This window comes from Dendropsophus ebraccatus, chromosome 2 (assembly GCF_027789765.1).
Source record: "Dendropsophus ebraccatus isolate aDenEbr1 chromosome 2, aDenEbr1.pat, whole genome shotgun sequence".
In the NCBI taxonomy this organism is placed as follows: Eukaryota; Metazoa; Chordata; class Amphibia; order Anura; family Hylidae; genus Dendropsophus; species Dendropsophus ebraccatus.
Window position 1 is genome coordinate 92,378,072 of NC_091455.1, and position 4,477 is coordinate 92,382,548.

The window sequence follows — 4,477 nt, forward strand, 5'->3', positions numbered from 1 at the left end:
CTGGAACGCAAGTGACGTATTCAAGATGGCGGCGCCCGGCATCAGACTGCAACGGACAAGAGGATCAGGTAAAGTATAAGATACAGACTGCAAAGGCAGTCTGTATCTTCATAAATAGACAAAATGAAGATACAGACTGCTGTTGCAGTCTGTATCTTATACTATACCTGTTCCTCTTGTTCGGCCCGGCCGCCGCCATCTTGATTACGTTACTTGCCTTCCACCACTGGAACGCAAATGACGTAATCAAGATGGCGGCGGCCGGCCTTGCTGCCGCTGTGGATGACGGGAGCTTCCTGTCTCGAGCCGGCTCTTTTCAAAAGAGCCGGCGCGAGACAGTGAATTGAAAAGTTAATAAAACAAAAACGCGGCCGAAAAAATAAATAAAAGTATTTACAAATGTAATTAAATAAATAATTACATTGAATTAGAAAATAAAAAAAATTTTAATTTCTTCTGTGATTGGTTCTCTTTAAACATTATTAATAAGCCAGTCAATGCTTTTTGCCTTTTGGCTAAGATCCAGTGAGGTATCTGTTCTTATGAATTTAATAAGCTAGTAAGCAACCTGCAGTGCTTTCATAGCAGTTGCATTTCCACTAATGACTTCCAGGTGTCACTGTCTGACTTCTTTTGACAACATTCATCCTACATGGTCTATAAACTAATGATGAAAACATGCATGCTAGCCAGTACAAGTTAATGCAGATATGTGCATATCATACGGTATTTTTTTAAGTGAAAGCAGCAGCAATAGTTTTTATTATTACAAAGTATTAGTTGTATTACATAGACTGAAGTGATATATAATAAAATTAATTTCTTCACTATCAAATGTTATAGACTAGCCAACCTACAAAATCAGTCCATGGTGGTCAGCCACAGTCCCCAGCTGCTTGTTGATTTTTTTTATTTTTATTTTTTCGATATACACAAAAATGTGATTGATCAGTTATTTCTGTACATTAAAATTAAATGTACTGAAACAGGAACAGTGGAAGGGACAGAAAATTGCAGAAGGTCTGAGGTGCAAGCAGTACTCAGGAGTTGTGGTGAGTGGGCTTGCTGAACTGTTCAGCTTTGGCAGCGTTCTCCAAACCCGACTACTCGGCATTTGACTCTTAGTGGCTGGAGAAGTTAGATGCCGCCCTGAAGGTTGCCAGGAAAACATGCCATAGGCTGTATCCACATTTTCTAGGACTCCCTACAGCAGCATCCAACTTCTGCAGCTGCTGGGAGACAAATGCTGAGCTTTCTGGTTCAGAGAACGTTGCTGAACATGAACAGTTCGACTATTCTGTTTAACACTTGCAGTGTCCCAGAACAGCCCTTCTTATGCTCACACTTTTATTGTAACCAGTTCTGTTCTGGAAAGCTATGGTCCACTGCAAACTGCGTGTATTGTGTCCCCCTTCTTAGTATTTAGGTCTGCCATTTCAGTCATTTATTGCATGTGTATTCAGGTATCAGTGTCTAAAGGGTATCATGTCGCCTCCTAGTGTTCAAGGATGGTACTTCTCATGTATATTCCTCTGTATATGCCTAATGGTGTGATGATGCAATGGCTGGATGTCACGTGACTGTGCCCTACTTCCATGGTAACACCAATGGTCATCGAGCTTTTGGCTGGGTTACCATGTGACTTCCTGTGCTACCTCAGTCTATTCCCTACCATCAAGGGGATAGGTTGTCTGTTAGTCCTCTCTCCCTGCAAAGGAGAGAGGCCTGCGTTGTGCTCTGCTGCTCCAGTCCACTGGCTGTGTTCCTGTCTCAAGTCTCAAGATTCTCATCTGGGTGTCGATTCTTCAGTCATTCTTCAATTCCTCTCATCATCATCTCCTCAAATCATCAACAGCAAGTATTCAATTCAGGTCTCATTCCACCCAGCATCTCCGCTTCAGTGTCACTACTGCTCCCATCATTCAGCACGCTGATCTCACAGCCTATTGCAGCATCACCCATTACTCTGCTTTATTCAAGATTGCCTTATTCCCGGTTGCATCCGGAGAGACTGTTGCTACTAGTTACCACCGTTACAATAAATACACAACTACCGTTGTTTCTGATCCTTGGCATTGGTGTGATCATTGGTGCCCTGACTAAGGACAACGAAAAATCGCATGCCCAGTATTCCCGCATGGTCAGGAGCCCGGCTTCCAGCTGTAGCACCCTCGTGCCTAAACCGTGACGACTACTTCCTACAGCTGCCCCGATTCCTGCACCCATCCAACATCTGTATTGCGGAGTGGCCCCCAGGGGCCAGGGCGCTGCATTTGGCGTCACGAACAGGATTACGATCGCATTGTGTGTCCCCAAGTCTGTGCCGCAACCCCAAAGAGACTTTGCCATATCACCATATGGGTAATCGAGGCACTCAGGGCCCTGAACTGTACACAAGATGGCCGCCGTCTTCTCCAATTTCTAGCTGCGCCATACCCCGGAGTGGAGGGGGTTAATTGCCATGCTGCCAAAGCGCGGGAATCGCCCGGCGCCATAGACTTTGCATTGAATACTCCTGATTGGCTGCCTGCGCAAGATGACGTCACTGTTGCCGGGCAGACTTTGGAACCGGATCCTCCAGCCTGGCGCTCCTCCCCTTCCTGCTACAAGTTCCGGTCAGTGCGTAGCAAGATGGCGACCTGGATAGAAGACACGTGTGCCGCTGCTGCTGCCGTGTTACCAAGCTATCCACAGCCTCTGCTCGAGCTGGATCCCGCTTGCCTGTCTGCTCCGGTCCCGTCAGACGACGACAGCTGGGGATCCGAGGCTGCCGAGCATAGCCGTCAGGTCAGCCCAGCGCATAGTGACCTGGAGTTGGGCTCCTTGTCTGACCGCAGCCCGTCTCCGATACCAGCCCACTCCAGTGGATCGAATCTGGCTTTCTCCACCGGAGGATCGACTTCACCGGAACGGGACAAAACAGTGAGTACCGGACCTCCGGACACCCCGTTACCTGGCCCTAGCAAGGGAAGAAAGCCGAAGGCCTCCTGTTTCACCAGCCCCTGGCGACTCCCTGAACCTGAGACACCTTCCCTGCCGCAGTGGGTGTTTGGTGACGACCCCATCATCAGAAAAATAGCAGAGGAGATTCAGCAGGCCCTCTCTCTATTGCCTCCGGTGACTCAGACTACCCCTACCATGGTTAGCACCGTGACGTTCAACTCCACTACGGCCCAGCCACCCACTGCTCATGCAGCTTCCACTACAGCGGGCTCGTCCACTACAGCTACCAGCGCTGCTTCTACCACCGCAGCCTGCTCTGCTGCTTCTGCTGCTGTGGCTAAAGCTGCTTGCTCCACTACTACGGTCACCTACCATGTGGCGCCCATTATCTCCCCTGTCACCACAGTGACCCCTAGCATTGTGGTCACTACTGGCCCCAGCGATGCTTCTGCTCCAGGCCCTCCACGCTTCTATTACCCCTGGGAGAAGAAGAAGAAGAAGCAGAAGAAAGAGAAGGGGCCTAATGAGGTTCCTCCTGCCTCTTCCCAGTAAACAGAGACCAAAGTCCTTAACTGTTCCTGTTTTGTTGTTGTTTCCTGATTAAAAAGTTCCTGCAACGTTCAAGGTTCGTGCCTGGTCCTCCTGACCAAGTCCCTGTACTAACCAGCTATGTGCTGATGGACACTCCTTGACCAAACTGTTCTTCAGTGCCTGTCCCAGAGCCTTTACATGGACGATGTTCTATATTGCCTAAAGAGACTCTACCACACAGAGACACTTATCCATTCCTTCCTAAAGCATTTTCCAGATTATGTGATTGTCAGAGGTTTATTATTGTATTTCAGTATTGCACTTCAGCATTGCACTTCAGTATTGCACTTCAGTATTGCACTTCAGTAGTCAAAGGTCTATTTTCTTGTCAGAGTCTTATATATATATTTTCCTACCTCTGATTAAGCAGACAAGTCATTTAGATAGTCTCAGAGTAAAGTGTGTCCTTTGAAAAAGTATTTCTTCTCACAGTGTATGTTCTCATGTCAGAGTCAGACAGTTTCCTCCTCCTCTGAGTAAAGAAGTCAGCTTACATATTTATATCTATAGCCTCAGAGAAAGTGTATTTTCTAAAAAGTGTATTTTCCAGAAGAATCTTCTATTTTCTCCATGCATAATCTCATTGTGCATTATTATTATATCTACAGCTGGAAAGATTTAGTTGAGCCAGTTTGTATGCAGATTTTCCTCAGCTTTTCATTCAGATTTCTCTCAGGTTTCCTTCAGAGTTATGTGAGCCAGTTCTCCTCAGGACCTCGCAGTATTTGTTGTCTTTTGTATTTCCCTTCCTTTTGTTTCCAGTATTTATTCACCTCTGTCTTGTCCCAACACAGTAGTTATCACACATAGTCATACCTAACATTCACACTGGTCCATACATATTGCACCTTGGATACCCTTTCGTGTGTTTGGCCTATTGAGTAATTGTGTTGTATGATTGACCCGTATGCGTGGGCGCCCAGATGTATGCTTGCTTTTATTA

The 4,477-nt window shown here is 46.6% G+C and overlaps 1 pseudogene; it reads left to right on the forward strand.

Moving 5' to 3' along the window:
* The first annotated feature begins 496 nt into the window (after positions 1 to 496).
* Positions 497 to 633, forward strand: LOC138785020 (U2 spliceosomal RNA; annotated as a pseudogene).
* Positions 634 to 4,477: the final 3,844 nt, after the last annotated feature.